The following is a 19,697-nucleotide window of genomic DNA, read 5'->3' on the forward strand; positions in this document are numbered from 1 at the left end:
CGCACCAGCGAGACAGGCAGCTAGCAGCTTTACGATGACATCGCGAGCACGACGAGGTCGGAAGAGAGGTTGTGGGTCAAGGAAATCGACGACGCGAAGGAGCTGCAAGGTTGAGCGTGGCTGACGAGGAGACAACAACCATGAGTACGTTGCAGCTCACAACATGGATGGGGAACTGCGGCAAGCACAACAAACAAGGCTGCACGACGAGCGTCGGCACGGCGTGGAAGCTGCAGGACGACCTCGACCCTCACCTCACCAGCGAGGTCGGCGGACGACAAAGCGTGGAGTTGGAAGACGGTACCAGGCCGGCGAGCTGGAACGTGTGCGATGGAGCAGCGACAGATGGTCGGTCGAGCGCGTGAGGAAGCAGCTCAAGGCACGGAAGAGCAGCAGCAGCGCCCAAGCCAGCGTGAGAAGGGAGCTCGCGTCCGGGCTCAGTATCTGGGAGTTGAGCACAAGGTACAAGGCGAAGGCGAGTGCTATGCGCTATGCGTGAGAGCTCAATTGGAGCACGCCGAGAGAGAGAGAGACGTGGGAGATTTCTAGAGAGTGTACGTGTCACGTGTGCTCCAGATAAAAGAGAGAACGTTGAGAGATGCAGCTGGAATGGATAGGAAGGAGCGCTTGAATTATCTAGACGAGAGAAATGATGTGGAGATAAGGAAGAGAATAAAGAATTTCAGAGAGACGTTTCAGAGAGTGGACGTCTGCACCAAATTGTATGCCCCAAACTGATCCAAGTTTCAGCTATCAGCACCTGAATCCCACACTTCTTCGACAGAACCCCCATCTTAATCCCCTTAAATCTCACGATTCCAAATGATAACAGTGAACTGACCGTAACATAAATTGCTCTCTCAACATCCTTCTACATCTTTGCTTCAGAATTCCTAGTCCAAAACCCCACGGATTTGGTACTATAGACCTCCAAAATTGAGCACAAATTCACAAAAACTCAGTTTGCAGCTAACTGAACCAGAGTTCAGACCATACCCAACTGACGGAGGATGTTTAGGTGCAGTTTACTCTCAGTTTTGTACAGCATTAAGCCTATCTCTCCTTAGAAAACTTGCTCACCTTACTTTGGTCTCCAAGTTTGGTACAGAAACTACGGTCTAAAACCACTCACATTGATCACAAAACTGCTCTAAACTAGGAATTCCACACTGAAATTCAGATTTCAGAGAGAACAAAATTCAGCCCAAATAAATCGACAGTCCAATTTTGAGCCACATTTTCTCCACATTTTACACAACAGCAAGCTCTACTCCTCTCATAAACCTTGTTCACCATCATCTGGTCTTTGACTTTTCTATACAATGTTTAGCCCAAAATCTCATGAATTGGTCACAGAAGAGCTCCAAACTGAGCAACCTGCTGCAATTCAATTTTCAGCTAATCTGAACAAAAATTCAGTCAGTGCAAACTGAGAGCCCATTTTTGGACAGCTTTCACTCTATTTTCCATGCATCTCCAAGCCAAATCTTCTCAAAGAGATTTGTTCATCAATATATTGTCTTCAATTATTTTACAGAACCCACAGTCAAAAACCTTATGGATTAGGCACAAAGAAGCTCCAAAACTGCACTCCCAACACTAAAATTCAGATTCAGGTTATTGCACTAAGTCTGAAAACCACAATTTCTATCAGCTCGTGCTTGGACCAGTTTTTCTCCTAGTATAATATGGTTTTAGGGCTATCACATTTTATAAACATTGTTCTCCTATAGTTACTCTACAGGTTTGTTATAACAACTGTTTCCAAAATACTCATGGATTAAAAGTTACAGGGATTCAAAAACAGATAAACAAAACTGCTTTGGGCTGATCCCAACTGACCCAAATCTGAATTTTTGCAAATTACTTCAAATTCTCCCACATCACTTGGAGAGCTCCAGATATGAAAATTGTTCACTTTTCCAAGCTCCACAACTTTGATATATGAACTTTTAGCAAAACTTAGCTAGATCTTAAAATCCACTTTTGGGCTAGTTTAGAGTTAAAATTGGACTTGATCTGCTTCAAGTGTTTCATCAATTTATTGCATCCTACTGAAAGCAAGGTTAGCCTTATGCTCAAACCCAACTTTGGTGTATATAGCTCATGTCCAAATTTCCATTGGTTTAAAAGTTGTTTGCTTGTACTAGATTTCAAACGAGGTCTCTGAATTTCTCTTGCTCTCTTCGAAATGACACAATCCACCCTTTTGCAAATTTGTTACCCTAATGAATGCATTATAGGTGTATCAAACAAGTTAATGCAAGTGCATATGATGACATGACAAATTTTTAGTTCTCATAACACCAGGGGTGTTACATCCTTCCCCCCTAAAAGGAATCTCGTCCCGAGATTAAATTTCGAGGCCAAGTAATGGAAAAGGAAATGCGTCACCAACTTATCTTACATTTTCTCTTACATGGCAGGGGTGTGTCCCTGTTGGTTTACATCAAATATAATTTACTCAAAACTTACGGTTTACAAGTGACTAGAAACTCAGGAAATTTCTCCATTAGATAGTCTTCCGACTCCCACGTGGCTTCATCTTCTGAATGTTGGTTCCACTGTACCTTATAAAACTTAATCACCTTTCTTCGAGTAACTCGATCCTTTTGATCCAAAACTTTTATGGGATATTCTGAGTAGGTCAAGTCTGGTTCAAGGTTGACATCTGAAACTTCAACAACATGCTCGGGGACTCGAAGACATTTCTTTAACTGTGACACGTGGAATATGTTATGCACTGCTGAAAGATTCTCTGGCAGTTGCACTTTATAGGCCACAGGTCCACACCGTTCGATCACTGGAAACGGACCAACATACCGAGGTGCTAGTTTCCCTTTGACACCAAAACGACTAACACCCTTCATTGGTGACACTTTTAAATACACATGATCTCCAACTTGAAAAACCAGAGATCGGCGTCTTTTATCGGCGTAACTCTTTTGACGAGATTGTGCCACCTGCAGATTTCGTTGGATCACTTGAACCTTTTCCTCCGCTTCTTTTACAAGATCAGGTCCAAAGAAACATCTCTCCCCCGGCTCTGACCAATTTAATGGTGTCCTACACCTTCGACCATAAAGGGCTTCAAAAGGTGCCATTCTTATGCTTTCCTGATAACCATTGTTATACGAAAACTCTGCCAATGGTAAACATTCATCCCACTTTGCTGAGAAAGCAAGAACACATGCTCTCAACATATCTTCTAGAATCTGATTTACTCTCTCAGTCTGTCCACTCGTTTGAGGATGATAAGCAGAACTATGAATTAGTTTGGTTCCTAACGAGTTGTGTAACTCTTTCCAAAATCTAGATACAAATTGTGAGCCTCTATCAGATACAATGATCTTAGGGACTCCATGAAAACTTAAGATACGAGCAATATATAATTCTGCATAAGTCTTGACTGAGTAAGTAGTTTTCACGGGCAAGAAGTGTGCCAACTTGGTGAGTCGATCAACAATTACCCATATAGAATCATATCCTTTGGAGGTTTTGGGTAACCCGACAATGAAATCCATACTGATACTTTCCCACTTCCAACCTGGGATAGACAAGGGTTGCAATGGTCCGGCAGACTTCAAATGTACGGCCTTTACTCGTTGACAAATATCACATCTAGCAACATATCGAGCAATCTCTATCTTCATTTTAGTCCACCAAAACCGTTGCTTTAAGTCTTGATACATTTTATTACTCCCAGGATGGATAGAGTACCGGGATAGGTGAGCTTCATCAAGTATTTGCTGCCGTAACTCAGGAACCTTTGGAACTACTAAACGATCTTTGAACCAAAGAACTCCTTTATCATCTACCCGGAATTGTGTGGTTGGATCAATCATCATCCTTTCCTTCATATGAGCTATCCCGACATTAATCTTTTGGACTTCGATAATTTGATCAATCAAAACTGATCCTAACTGGAGATTGGCTATTGATGCTTGTGGTACTATTTCCATGTTTAACTTCTCCATTTCCTGGAACAAGGTCACAGTTAAAGGCTTGGCTGAAAGATAGTTACATTGGGACTTACGGCTCAAAGCATCTGCCACGACATTAGCCTTGCCAGGATGATAATGAACCTCAAGATCATAGTCCTTGATCAATTCTAACCACCTTTGTTGCCTCATGTTTAGTTCAGATTGAGTGAAAATATACTTCAAACTTTTGTGGTCGGTATAAATATGGCATGTATTACCCAACAAATAATGGCGCCAAATCTTGAGCGCATGGACAACTGCAGCTAACTCTAGATCATGAGTTGGGTAATGCTCCTCATGGCGTCGAAGTTGTCGTGAAGCATATGCAATCACTCGGCCTTCTTGCATTAACACGCATCCAATGCCCGTGCCTGAAGCATCACAATAAACATCGAATGACTTCTCAATGTCAGGTTGAGCCAACATGGGTGCAGTTGTCAACAGCTTCTTTAACTTCTCAAAGGCCTCGTTGCATTCTGGAGACCAATTGAACTTCACATTATTCTTTAGCAACTCTGTAATAGGCTTAGATACCTTCGAGAAGTCTGGAATAAAATGACGATAATATCCCGCCATTCCAAGGAAACTCCGGACCTGATGCACTATAGTAGGTGGTTTCCATTCCAAAATGTCCTTGACTTTACTTGGGTCGACTGCAACACCTTCGGCAGACAAAATATGACCCAAGAACGGAATTGTGTCCAACCAAAATTCACATTTACTGAACTTAGCATATAATTGGTGTTCTCTTAACCTTGTCAGCACCACCCGCAAGTGCTCTGCATGTTCATCTTTGGTCTTGGAATATATCAAAATGTCATCAATAAACACAACCACAAATTTATCCAGCTCTGGCATGAATACCGAATTCATTAAGTACATGAAATGAGCTGGAGCATTTGTTAAGCCAAAAGACATAACCAAATACTCATAAAGACCATATCGGGTAGTAAAGGCAGTCTTGGGAACATCTTCCGGACGAATCCTTATCTGGTGATAACCTGATCTAAGGTCAATCTTGGAAAACACTTTAGCTCCAGAAAGCTGATCGAACAACAAATCAATGCGCGGAAGAGGATATTTATTTTTGATGGTCACCTCATTGAGTGGTCGATAGTCCACACATAACCGGAGCGTTTGATCCTTCTTTTTCACAAAGATAGCAGGACAACCCCAAGGCGATGAACTCGGGCGAATGAAACCTTTATTGAGCAAGTCTTGCAACTGAGTCTTCAGTTCTGCTAGCTCCTTAGGTGCCATCCTATATGATCTTCTGGATATGGGTGCAGTACCTGGCTGCAATTCGATTACAAATTCCATGTCTCGCTCTGGAGGCAAACCTGGTAAATCTTCAGGGAACACATCTGGAAATTCCCTGACAACAGGTATATCCTTGACCTCTTTAACTGTAGCAGCACACACTCTTTCCACTGCTCTCTTAAGAGTTGGTAATCGGATCAGCAACTTATAATTACTGTTAGGTGAGTCCAACTGTATCGTCCTTTATAGAGCGTCGATCACCGCCCCATGCCGTCGAAGCCAATTCATACCCAGAATCACATCTATGTCCTGATCTGGAAGAACTAGCATATTGGTAGGAAACATGTGACCAACTAGCTTTATGGGTATCTGATATACCATCTCCTTAGTATGCAAACGCCCTCCAGGAGATTGTATGCTATATCCCTTCTCTACCACCTCCAAAGACAACTGGTGCTTTAACACAAATGTCCGATTTATAAAAGTATGGGAAGCACCAGAATCAAACAAAATACTAGCCAAGTGATTGGCAACTGGAAAAGCACCCAGCATAACTGGTTCACCCTCAGGAATAGCTTTGATCTTAGTATAATGAACTTGTCCCATTTTAAGAACACCCTCTTTCTTCTTTGCTTTTGGCTGGCTACCGCGAGAAAGAGTCACAAGCGATTGTCGCTCACTCACTCGGCTAGGGAAGCGACAATCCAGAATAGAGTGTCCTGACTTTGCACAATTCGCACACGAATTGATATTATCTGGAATATTTTCAAAATGAATGTCTGGGACATCCGGCTCATGTGGAACAAAAGGAATAATAGCATGTCTTTCACATGACTGTTGTGAGCTAGGTAACTGGGGTAGAAAAGAACGAGGATGATAAACAGGTTGATAAACAATCCTCCGGCACTGCTTGACACTACCAGAGGATTCCTCCACAAGTTGCTTTCTTTTAGATTCCTGATGACGACGAATCTTGTTATCACCCAAAACAGCCTGACTGACCACCTCATTAAAATCTTCAGCCAAACTAGTTGCCATCAAACGTTGGAGCTTCTCGTTAAGGCCACGCAAGAAATAAAACTTTTTCTTCTGATTAGTATTCACAAAATCCAAGACATACTAGGATAGACGAGTAAACCTCTCAAAATATCCCATCACACCCTCTTCTTCGCCTTGCTTTAGATCTAGGAATTCGTTGAACTTTATTTCCATAAGGGCTTTCGGAATATGATGTGCCCGAAATACCTCACAGAACTCCGCCCAAGAAACTTGATGACCTTCTGGCTGCAGTGCAAGGTATTCGGTCCACCAAGCTCCAGCGGGACCCTGAAGTTGTTGGGTAGCACACTGAACTTTTTGGATATCATCACAACGGATGAGTCCCAATTTCTGTTCAATCGTTCGAAGCCAATCTTCTGCTTCCAATGGATCTTCTACCTTGGAGAACACTGGTGGTTGCGTACTGAGGAACTCCTTGTAGAGGACAGCAACATCAGAATCATAACGACCATGCTGAACTGATGTTGCAGGCTGGGCTATTTGCTGAAGAATAGCATTCACACTTGCAAGCTGAGCCACAACATCATCTAAAGTTGATGCCGGAGATGGATTGGATCCATCAACATTCTTTTGGGAAACACCAACACCATGATCCTTTCCAGAGCGGGTCCTCATTCTGCCGACAAAAGGAGACTTAGCTTCCAATCTTCATGAATAGGAAAGGATAGCATAGAAAAGCAAAGATAGGTAGCATGAACAGGGTGGGTAAAACGCGCATGGAAATTGCTACAGAGGGGGTTTAACTTAAAAGTGTATGTCATGATGCATGCTCGTCCTATTCGTCCTCACGATTCTTGCCGACACATAGTGGCTATCACGTTCTATGGCGGTGGCATACCTACTCACTCCGTCATTGTACACTAGTCGCACTTTCCTAGTGTTTAGTTAGTGTACCTGCAGAAAATTTCATTACAGCCCGAACCCCATGATGCAATTCACAGATTTTGTCACAGTTTATACTCCATATATTTCTATATGGAGGCCAGCTCCTCATTAAGCGCCGAGCCACGCATAGGCGCCGCTGCCACACTTTAACCACAGGGCAACCTATTGTGGTAACTATTCATTACACTTCTCAGCATTCCCATGTTTGTATACCCATACACATTCATGGGGTACTGAATCCCAGTAAAGTAATTACTCCACATCGCAACCTTCATATATACATATGTGTAACATGTATATAGTCCAGTGCCACATTTAAGCACTCCCCTAGACCGATGTTTGTTCGGTCATGCTCTCACATCTCACCTTACCTGAGCGTCGATCCATTCAAAATTGAATGGCACTAAAAATAACATTACACATGTATGCATTACCCTTCCCAGGTTGTGGGTTAGTGGTTAGCATATTAAACTAGGCCACCTAATAGTCCTTAGTTTTAACCACATACTATTTGCACTTCTACTATCAGGCCTTGATTATAGATTCTTAAGTTTATAAAAATCATTTAGACTCAAAATCATTTTGAAGTTTATCAAATCATTACTTTAATATCCATGCTAATGGGGGATGGCTCCGATACCACGCTGTGACAGCCCTCCCAAGTTATCAGGCCCACATGCACCAATCCTTGCCATTAACGGCCTCAGATGGCTGTGCACGTGTACCGGGTAACTTAACAAGGCTATCGAGTTCACCAACCCGAACTCATCATCCCAAGGATCTCCCACATAACATGTACATTACAGTAATCACATTTGATACACACACACTTCAGAGATAGAGCGGAAGACTTTACAAAATATATTTTACATTTCCAAAGCTCAAGTTTTACAACATAAGAAGAATTGTAGTTATTACAAGTCCTGATAGTACCCAAAGTGCATAACTGATTAAAATAATTGGAAGGGTGAAGCCTTTCCATAAGAGATACACATAAACATTCTAAGCTTCAAGGCCTCCACCTGATGTAACTAACCAAAAGATAAGGGAATAAAACTTCTCCTGCAAAAACAACAGGGGATAAAACCCTGAGTATGGAATTACTCAGCAAGACTTACCCGACTAAAGAAAAGACTCTCAAGGGTATGCTGGATTTTGGGACTCAAGGTAAAGCTTATCAATTATCGAAGACCCTTTTTGGCAGAAAAGCTTACTACCAATTGATCCCTAAGCCAAGTTTTATTTCACAAGTTAGGTATTTACCTGAATCTAGATTTTTCCTAATCTAGTTCAAGCACTTGGCCTATACTAGTTGCATTTTATTCATACTCATATTTCACTTGCTAACTACGATGATGGTCACCGGGATGAGTCTCCATAACCGAGGAGCAACGACGATTCGAACCGATTATACCCAGCTGGGGATCTCTAACCACACGACATATGTAGCACTTAACCCTTGCATATGTCAACCGTTCCCATGGAGTCCTCCACTACATGAACAGGTCCGCGCCACCCGAGAGCACATTACCCTACCAGGCGTGCTACTATGCCAGGAGGGTACATGCTACTCCCGCCATCTCTCCACTCCCAGTGCGCGATTGTCTCTTCACGTATGGAATAGCCAGGTTCAAGCTTACCCTGTCCCATACCAGGGTATGTGGCTAGTTGCAAAGTCTCAACCACAACAGGCCAGTCAACGGTACGGTCCTTAATCAACACAGACGGGCGACTCTGTCTGCTCAGCGCCTGGTCTAGATTTATTAACCATTTCCCCATTTTTGGTACCCGGCAGGGGTACTCTTTTTGGATGATGAACCCATCTGGAGCCCTGATGGACTCATCATCATAAGTTTGCTTTCACTTTTGAATCAAAAGCCCCTAACCAATGTTACACATCATTCTTTTGGAAAAACAAATGATTTTTGAGTTTCTAAGCAGGACTAAGCAGTAATAATTGTTTTTATAAAACAGGGATTTAGGAATTTTCAAGGAATGGTAATGCATCAATTGTTTATCACACAACTCCTATCACCTAATGCATCATATCAGGTGATAAAGCATGTAAAACGCAAGGAAGGGGCAAATGCACCGGGGCTTGCCTTATCACAGGAGGAGATCTGAGATCTTCTATTACGATAATTAGTTAGATGGAATCCACCACTGGATCAGTAGAACTGGAACATGCTCCTTCACAAATCACTTCTTCTGGGTACTCTACATGAAATGCCATGATTATGAATGTCGGTGTATATGCTACTAGCAAGGAAGGTATTATGAAGCATTACAAAATTACAATTACCAGCTATCACCACAAGCCATAACTACCAGGGAGCTACTTATCCTTAGAACTCATCTAACCATCCAAAACATGCTAAGCAACTTTATTTTACACGAACACATTAGATGCCCATTTTTCTAGAAATTTCTCCCGCATTTACGTATATATCCGAACCATACCTGCTCTAACACGCGGAAAGCCGACGAAGCGAGAGAACCACATGGAGAAAGTATGCCGAGCACAACGGCTTGCTGGGTATCAGGAACTGCATGAGAAGACGACACTAATAAATACTAAGTACACGGCCGACAATTCCAAACATATAAAAATCGACGACGCACCAGCGAGACAGGCAGCTAGCAGCTTTACGATGACATCGCGAGCACGACGAGGTCGGAAGAGAGGTTGTGGGTCAAGGAAATCGACGACGCGAAGGAGCTGCAAGGTTGAGCGTGGCTGACGAGGAGACAACAACCATGAGTACGTTGCAGCTCACAACATGGATGGGGAACTGCGGCAAGCACAACAAACAAGGCTGCACGACGAGCGTCGGCACGGCGTGGAAGCTGCAGGACGACCTCGACCCTCACCTCACCAGCGAGGTCGGCGGACGACAAAGCGTGGAGTTGGAAGACGGTACCAGGCCGGCGAGCTGGAACGTGTGCGATGGAGCAGCGACAGATGGTCGGTCGAGCGCGTGAGGAAGCAGCTCAAGGCACGGAAGAGCAGCAGCAGCGCCCAAGCCAGCGTGAGAAGGGAGCTCGCGTCCGGGCTCAGTATCTGGGAGTTGAGCACAAGGTACAAGGCGAAGGCGAGTGCTATGCGCTATGCGTGAGAGCTCAATTGGAGCACGCCGAGAGAGAGAGAGACGTGGGAGATTTCTAGAGAGTGTACGTGTCACGTGTGCTCCAGATAAAAGAGAGAACGTTGAGAGATGCAGCTGGAATGGATAGGAAGGAGCGCTTGAATTATCTAGACGAGAGAAATGATGTGGAGATAAGGAAGAGAATAAAGAATTTCAGAGAGACGTTTCAGAGAGTGGACGTCTGCACCAAATTGTATGCCCCAAACTGATCCAAGTTTCAGCTATCAGCACCTGAATCCCACACTTCTTCGACAGAACCCCCATCTTAATCCCCTTAAATCTCACGATTCCAAATGATAACAGTGAACTGACCGTAACATAAATTGCTCTCTCAACATCCTTCTACATCTTTGCTTCAGAATTCCTAGTCCAAAACCCCACGGATTTGGTACTATAGACCTCCAAAATTGAGCACAAATTCACAAAAACTCAGTTTGCAGCTAACTGAACCAGAGTTCAGACCATACCCAACTGACGGAGGATGTTTAGGTGCAGTTTACTCTCAGTTTTGTACAGCATTAAGCCTATCTCTCCTTAGAAAACTTGCTCACCTTACTTTGGTCTCCAAGTTTGGTACAGAAACTACGGTCTAAAACCACTCACATTGATCACAAAACTGCTCTAAAGTAGGAATTCCACACTGAAATTCAGATTTTAGAGAGAACAAAATTCAGCCCAAATAAATCGACAGTCCAATTTTGAGCCACATTTTCTCCACATTTTACACAACAGCAAGCTCTACTCCTCTCATAAACCTTGTTCACCATCATCTGGTCTTTGACTTTTCTATACAATGTTTAGCCCAAAATCTCATGAATTGGTCACAGAAGAGCTCCAAACTGAGCAACCTGCTGCAATTCAATTTTCAGCTAATCTGAACAAAAATTCAGTCAGTGCAAACTGAGAGCCCATTTTTGGACAGCTTTCACTCTATTTTCCATGCATCTCCAAGCCAAATCTTCTCAAAGAGATTTGTTCATCAATATATTGTCTTCAATTATTTTACAGAACCCACAGTCAAAAACCTTATGGATTAGGCACAAAGAAGCTCCAAAACTGCACTCCCAACACTAAAATTCAGATTCAGGTTATTGCACTAAGTCTGAAAACCACAATTTCTATCAGCTCGTGCTTGGACCAGTTTTTCTCCTAGTATAATATGGTTTTAGGGCTATCACATTTCATAAACATTGTTCTCATATAGTTACTCTACAGGTTTGTTATAACAACTGTTTCCAAAATACTCATGGATTAAAAGTTACAGGGATTCAAAAACAGATAAACAAAACTGCTTTGGGCTGATCCCAACTGACCCAAATCTGAATTTTTGCAAATTACTTCAAATTCTCCCACATCACTTGGAGAGCTCCAGATATGAAAATTGTTCACTTTTCCAAGCTCCACAACTTTGATATATGAACTTTTAGCAAAACTTAGCTAGATCTTAAAATCCACTTTTGGGCTAGTTTAGAGTTAAAATTGGACTTGATCTGCTTCAAGTGTTTCATCAATTTATTGCATCCTACTGAAAGCAAGGTTAGCCTTATGCTCAAACCCAACTTTGGTGTATATAGCTCATGTCCAAATTTCCATTGGTTTAAAAGTTGTTTGCTTGTACTAGATTTCAAACGAGGTCTCTGAATTTCTCTTGCTCTCTTCGAAATGACACAATCCACCCTTTTGCAAATTTGTTACCCTAATGAATGCATTCTAGGTGTATCAAACAAGTTAATGCAAGTGCATATGATGACATGACAAATTTTTAGTTCTCATAACACCAGGGGTGTTACAGAAGACAAACCTTTTGGAGAGGTGGATTCATCGTTTGGTCTCCATCGGTCATTTTCTTCTTCTTCCTTGCAGGGGTTAGTGTCACAAATACCAGAGGAAGTAGAAGCACAAAATGAACTATTATGTTTGGACTCATCAAACTTGATTTTTCTAGTCCAAATATCATGCGCATCGGGAATATGTTCATAACAATTCATTATGAGGGCATGATAATCTTCCTTGCTAAGAGAATTAACTAAGATGTCAAAAGCTAGATAGTTTAAGCGTATACATCTTTGATCTTCCTCGGAAACATTTTTCCTATCATAACTATGAGGAATAATACTCTTGTCTATGATTTGTTCTAATCGAGGATCTAGAGTTCTAAAAGCATTTAGTACACTAGATGACCATGAATCATAGTTAGAACAATCGGAAAATAATATCTCAAGAGTTACCTCCTTCTGGGTTGTGTTCTTGTTCTTTTGGGATCTTCTTTGAGCCATCACTTTGAGTTGTTAGACTCAATATGAAGTGCCTAGCTCTGATACCAATTGAAAGTCGCCTAGAGGGGGGTGGATAGGCGAAACCTGAAAATTAAAATTTTATCCCCCAACTAGATCCCTTGATTAGTGGTTAGAACAAGATATATAATTATTGGAGTATAAAAACTAAGTCCTTGCTTGTAAAGAGTATTGCTTTCAAATAATGCGGAATTGATAAATCAATACTACTAATAAGTCTATGAGAATAAAGCAAGAAGGCTTAGGCAAGAAGAGCAATAACACAAGTTCTCTCTTGCAATGTGTTGCTTCACTAAATGAGAATTTAACTTAAAGCAACACCAAATAGAATTAGTAAAGAGTAGTGCAAGAAAAACTTAGAAAGGGAAGGGACAAACAAATAACAAGCAATAAGTACACGAGACACGGTAATTTGTTTTACCGAGGTTCGGCCCTCGAAGGCCTAGTCCCCGTTGAGGAGTCCACTAAGGACGGGTCTTTTTCAACCCTTTCCCTCTCTCCACCGATCACCCAAGGATCGGCGAGCTCTTCTTTTTCTCAAGGATCACTCTTGATCCCGCAAGGACCACCACACTCTTTGGTGTCTCTTGCTAGCTTTTACAAGCCTCCAAAACTTTGGAGGAAGTTCGATGGGAGTCAAAACTCCACGCGCAAATGAACACAAAGATGTAGCACACACTATCTCTCAATGAATCTCACAAGGCACTAGTGCTAAACTCAAATGAGTAGCTCTCTATTGCTAGCTCTCTCTTTTGTGGCACTTGTGTTTGTTGTAGTGGACTAAATCTTGTGTATAGGATGGATCAATTAATGTATGTGGTTGGGAGGGCTTGAGTATGTCAACTAGATGACTCGGAATGTTGCTTGGGCTCCCTCACCTTGAAGTGGCCGGTTGGGGTGGTATTTATAGCCACCAACCAAAAACTAGCCGTTGGTGTATTCTGCTGGCGAAGGGCGCACCGGACAGTGTCCGGTGCGCCGCCACGTCATCCTGCCGTTAGGTCCTGGACCTGGTCGACCGTTGGAGGTTCTATCCTCATGTGGCACCGAACAGTCCGGTGTCGCACCGGACAGTCCGGTGCCCCTCTGACCGCTGCTCTGACTTCTACCGCAGCACTGTTCACTTTGCAGAGTCGACCGTTGCGCGCAGATAGTCGTTGCTCCACTGGTGCACCGGACAGTCCGGTGTCACACCGGACAGTCCGGTGAATTATAGCGGAGCTGCGCCTAGGAAACCCAAAGGTGAAGAGTTCGAGCTGAAGCACCCTGGTGCACCGGACACTGTCCGATGGCACACCGGACAGTCCGATGCGCCAGACCAGGGCAGCCTTCGGTTCCCTTTTTGCTCCTTCCTTTTGAGACCTAACTTGTTCTTTTGATTGGTTTGTGTTGAACCTTTGGCACCTATAGAATATATAGTCTTGAACAAACTAGTTAGTCCAATTATTTGTGTTGGGCAATTCAACCACCAAAATCAATTAGGAAAAGGTTTGACCCTATTTCCCTTTCAGTGCACCGGACAGTCCGGTGCACACCGGACAGTGTCCGGTGCGCCAACCACGTCACCAGGTCGTTTGGTTCCGACCGTTGGAGCTCTGACTGCTGGGCCCGCCTGGATGTCCGGTGGCACACCGGACATGTACTGTAGAGTGTCCGGTGCGCCACTTCGCGCGTGCCTGACTTCTGCGCGCTCTGGCGCGCATTAAATGACTCTGTAGGTGACCGTTGGCGCGAAGTAGCCGTTGCTCCGCTGGCTCACCGGACAGTCCGGTGTACACCGGACATGTCCGGTGAATTATAGCGGAGTGAATTCCCGAAACTGGCGAGTTCCAGAGACGCTTCATTCCTGGAGTACTGGACACTGTCCGGTGTACACCGGACAGTCCGATGAATTATAGCGGAGTGCCTCTGGATTTTCCCGAAGGTGGAGAGTTCAGCGTGAAGTCCCCTGGTGCACCGGACACTGTCCGGTGCGCCAGACCAGGTCTGCCTTCGGTTATCCCTTTGCTCTCTTTGTTGAACCCAATTCTTGGTCTTTTTATTCGCTAAGTGTGAACCTTTGGCACCTGTATAACTTATACACTTGAGCAAACTAGTTAGTCCAATTATTTGTGTTGGGCAATTCAACCACCAAAATCAATTAGGAAATAGGTGTAAGCCTAATTCCCTTTCAGGAATCTTTGTAAAGGCTACATAGTGAGACCCTGCCTATTCACCCTGGTAGTGTTTAAGGGTTTGATCAGCCCGAGGCTAGAGGGAATCACGACTTGTGGGTAAAGTGCGCAACCTCTGCAGAGTGTTATGAAACTGATATATCAGCCGTGCTCGCTGTTATGAGCGGCCAAGGGAGCTCCATTGATTAGTGATACTTGATCAGAGATGTTCGGATTACAGGTGGTGATGAGGAGGATGGTTATGATTATGACTATGATAATGGTAAGTAGTATTCTTTCCGTTTGGAAAGGGTACTTTGGGTTAATAACTTGGGTTAACGCTAAAACCTGGCTTTCTACTAGTAATAATAACCTGACCAACTAAAAGCAACTGCTTGACTTAACTCCACATAAAGCTAGTCCACTACAGCCAAACGGAACATTTGCTGGGTAAGTTGATGTGTACTCACCCTTGCTTTCACAAAACACCAGGTTGTCTTTGGTGCAATCTATGCTCAGGTAAAGAAGAAGGAGAACGGTGTCGAGGCGGATCTCCGGGAGTTCCAGGACTTCGACGAGTTCGAGGATTAGGCTAGCGACCTCCTCGAGTCAGCTGCCTGTGGTGGGTTGTTTGTGTTGGCTACGTTTTGATCCTGTGTACTTTGATTTATATTATGTAAATGGCTCTAGTCTGTAATATTATTACTTACTCTTTATTGTAATTCGAAGCATTGTGTTATGATGAGTCATTTATGTAATCGCTGTGTACGTGAATTACTGATCCTGGCACGTACATGGTTCGCATTCGGTTTATCTTCAAAACCGGGTGTGACATAAGTGGTATCAAAGCCGTGCTGACTGTTGGACCGCTGACCTAGAGTAGCATTGGACTTTTTAAGGACTTATTGATTATTACTCCACCTCATTCTTGATTCTGCTTCAAAATATTAGTCACCTTGACTAATTCTATGTTGTGCTCCTATATGCCTCCTTGCCAAAAAGTATTTTATTCTAGTATGGTCTATACTTCTCTCAATCTATTAGATCTGATCTCATCTTGTGCTTGCGACATCTTTGTAGATGCCCCCTGACCATAGCCTTTAGTCTTTTGGGACTCTTTCCTCATCCATTATTAAATTGCTACTATTTGACCATCTCTATTCCATTTTTTTATTGACATGCTCGTATCCTTGCATTTTTAATACCCTTATCCCTTAATCTAAAGCACTTACCCTTGTACCTCTACTACCTATTTAAACATTTAAGTTTATATGTCCATGATCTTACTGTCTTTTGAGACCCTTTCCTATTCTATTGATAAGTCGCTATCTTTTTGGCAATTTGTACTTTCTTGGTCTTGGTATGCTCGTAACATTGGAATCTTGCATACTCTTATTTTCATATATGCTTACCTTTATGTCCCAATATCTGTTTGAAATATTTCAGTTAACATGCCCTTGACCACCCTTGTTTCCTAATGATCCATGAGTGATCATTTTATTTTGCACACCTGTAGTAATCTCGTTGTTTCCTTGTAACTCCACTCGGTAATGAATCTTTACTTCAACCCTTCTGTTGGAACCTTACCGATCTTACCCTTGATTGTTTTCTCCACCTTGTCGTTTCACGAGTCTTGTCTTAAATATATCCTTTGTTATGCTTTTTAATTATTATCATATGCACCCTTGACACCTCTATATCCTACATTGATGTTTGTCTCATACCTGCCCTTTAAAATCGCCCCTCTTCTGTCTCATACCTTCTTTCTCTTGGTCGTATCCTCTTCTTTGGCTCGCGAGTTTGTAACATCATCCTTTGTTGTGCTTTTGCTTCTTATTGCCTTTACCCTTCTCATCTCTCAATCTTACCTTGGTGATTACGCTATGTTCGTTATCTAAAACCTCCAATCTCCCACCTTAGTTCAAGCGTGGTCTCTTACTTATCTCACCCGTGGTTATATCCTATACTTTACCTCTTGCAAGACTTATCTTATTTCTATTCTTGATTGTACCTAGATTCCTGGTTTTTTTATGCACATCTACCTCTTCCTTTATATCCTTGCCTATTATCACCTTTGACCCTTGACCTCTCTCCATATTTACCATGTTGTTTACCTATTTCTTAGCCTCACTTATTCCATTTCAATCCGAGAGTGTTATTTTCCCTATCCTGCTCTTGTTCGTTTCCTTTCCCTTTGTCGCTTTGCAAGTTTGTCTTACCTTAACTTCATCCTTTGTTGAGCTTTTGTTTGATATCATCCTTACCTTTGTAATCTGTAGATCTTGCCTTGATACTTATCTTAGGTCTGCTTGTTGAAATCTCCTCTTTTCTATCTCAATTTGAGAGATATGTTTTACTTATCTCACCCTTGACTATATCCTCTTCTTTACCGCGTGTAGGCCTAGACTTAACTCCATTCGTTATTGTATTTGTACCACTTGCTCTTCTATGCCTTTATCTTTTCTCTTACACCCTTGTCCGTTATCGCCTTTGGCCCTTGCGATATTTATGTCTTCTACCTAAATGCTTACCTTAAATTTACCCTTTAAATCCTCCCCTTTCTTTCAACCCAGTTTGAGAGTTACGAGTTACCTACCTCTCCCTTGATTTCTCTTCACTTCTTTTCGCCTTACAAGTGTTGTCTTAATTCCATCCTTTGTTGTGTTTTGATTTTCTATCACCATCACCTTGTCATCCATCGATCTTGCCTTGATACTCATCTTTATTCATACTCAAAAAAAATCTCCACTCTTCCACCTCAAATTGAGAGTGGCAGTTTACCTATCTGGCCCTTGGACGTACCCTCTGTTTTCACTTGCACGTCCTGTCTTAACTCCACCCTCTATGGTATTTATATCCTTGGTTCTTATACCCATTTACCTCCTCTTCTACATCCTTGTCCATTATTACCTTTAAACCCTCGTGATACCTATGCCCTTGCCCACATGCTTATCTTGAACCTACCCTTTAAAGCCTGCTCTTTTTCATCGCTGTTTGAGGATAATGCCTCGCCTACTTCACCATTGATTGCTTCCCCTTCTTTGATGCCTCACAAGTTTTGTCTAAAATACATCCTTGGTTGTGTTTGTCTGTTATCACCTTAACCCTTGTCATCCCTTGATCTTAACCATGATGCTTATCTTGCACCTGCATTTTAAAGCCTCCTCTCCCATTTCATTTCAAGAGTGATGTCTTGCCTATCCCGCTCTTATTCAATCCCTTTTTCCTCTGTTGCGTTGCAAGTCTTGTCCTAACTCTATCTTTTGGTGTGTTTTTGCCTTTCACCTCCCTTACCTTTGTAATATCTAGATCTTTCCATGATGTTATCTTATGCCTACCTTTTGAAATATCATCTTTTCCATCTCGATTTGAGAATGGTGTTTTACCTATCCTGACCTTGGTTGCACTCTCTCCCTTGTTGGTTACAATCATTGCTTTAGCTCCATCCTTTATTATGCTCATGCCCCTACCCTCCATGTCTTATTATTCCCCTTGCCTTTTGTTGGCCTTAGAGGAAAGACCACCATTTAATTAAAAGGAATGTATAGCAACGAGATGTTTGTTGATGTGTGCTCATGATGTTTGTCCTTCTACTATGACTGATTTGCTTCTTTGGAATGAGTGTTGATGTGTTGTGGCCCTTGGACCGCAATGGAATCTGTTTACTAGGTGAGTGCCATAGAGTTAAGTAGTTGGGTTCTCCCCCTGCTCTCTCTAATCCGTCTATACTTACCTTTTCTCGTTGTTCTTTCCTCTTGCACCTGTCCTTTTGGCAACCTCCAACTCCTCCAAATCAGTCAAGATCAGAGTCGGCAGCATCTTCATCAAGTGTGTATCAATGCTCTTGTTAAGGGGGTTAGCCGCTAACCCCAATGAAGACAATGCAATCAACATCAACCAACAAGATCAAAGTGGCGCAGTGAAAGCGTGTGTGGGTCCTAACCCACAGGTCCAGGAGATCCTCAAGAATTGCATCAATCGGTCTCAAGCATCTGATGGTCAAAGCAACCAATTCACAAGTCAAGCCGGCAGAGTCAAAGTTGAGTTAGAAAAAGCTATGAAAGACTAATGAACCAATCTCATTTTCTTGCTAGCCTCTTCTTGAATCTCGAGGACGATATTCTGTTAAGGGGGTTAGATTTGTAACACCCTGAATTTGGGGTATAAAATTTCGTTTCTAATATCCACCAAATTTAGGTGTTACTCTTTCAGTTCTTCGCTTTCCTTTCTCTTTTCCCTAAAAATGGAGAATTATATTGTTTTATATTAGCGTAAACCTAGTGGAATGAGCCCTAGAGGCACTTTGGTTGTTGCATTCATGCCATTGCATGGTGTTTCTAAGTGAAAAATGTGTTTGAAACATGTTAACATATCTTATAGAAGCGCTCGGTAAATTTTCATATTTTTCGGAATATTTTTCTATTTTCCGGAAACCAAAATCTATTTATTTGTGGAACTTAAAAATGTTTTTAGAAATTCTAATTATGTTTTTTGAGTTCATTAGGTGTCAAAACATTTATAGGATTTTTTTTGAAATTTTTGAAAGCATATATAATATTTTAAGCACAAAATGACAAAATATGGATTTCTAGGCTTTTTTCGAATTTTAAAAATAGTAAAATCCGAATTTTAACCGAATTTTCATCTCATCCAAACCCTATATATATATATATATGTCCGGTTTCATCTCGTCGAGCCTGTTTCAGAACACGAAACGTTTTGTCCAAATCCAATCCCTAACTCCCGGTATTGCTCGCCGAAGTTCGGGGCAGTTCCAACTCCGGCGAGCAATTACTTCCAATCCGTGCGTCGTCTGACGAATCCGAGGATACCGCTGCGTTCGTCTCGTCGAGGACTTCGTCGCAGCGCGTTCGATTCGTCGATTGGATCCCCGAATCTCCGGCAATCGACGGATTT

This window comes from Zea mays, chromosome 5 (genome assembly GCF_902167145.1).
Source record: "Zea mays cultivar B73 chromosome 5, Zm-B73-REFERENCE-NAM-5.0, whole genome shotgun sequence".
Classification (NCBI taxonomy): domain Eukaryota; kingdom Viridiplantae; phylum Streptophyta; class Magnoliopsida; order Poales; family Poaceae; genus Zea; species Zea mays.